Source organism: Penaeus monodon, chromosome 30 (genome assembly GCF_015228065.2).
Source record: "Penaeus monodon isolate SGIC_2016 chromosome 30, NSTDA_Pmon_1, whole genome shotgun sequence".
Classification (NCBI taxonomy): domain Eukaryota; kingdom Metazoa; phylum Arthropoda; class Malacostraca; order Decapoda; family Penaeidae; genus Penaeus; species Penaeus monodon.
Genome location: NC_051415.1, coordinates 20,874,577 through 20,874,905, shown reverse-complemented (window position 1 = coordinate 20,874,905; position 329 = coordinate 20,874,577).

Here is a 329-nt window from a genome sequence, read left to right as displayed (position 1 = left end):
ACATGTCAACAAACTGTACCGACATTGTTTCTTTCACCGATGATAACAGACAAGTGACGTTCACATAAAGAAATTCGAATTACACTGGTACTTCGATCAAGACAACAATATTCATTGATGATCCACTCAAACCTTGTTGAATACTCACTCAGGCGGAACTCTACATACAATTACAGTAACTTGTTTACAAAGTGGAAACTGCCCCATGAAAGGGCGAAAATTAATATTTCAAAATCTATAATTTTTGTGTTGTTAACATGCTTTTATATTAATGTCAGTCAGTCAGATACAGATGTAATAGTATCTGTGGTGATGGTATATGAAAGAGG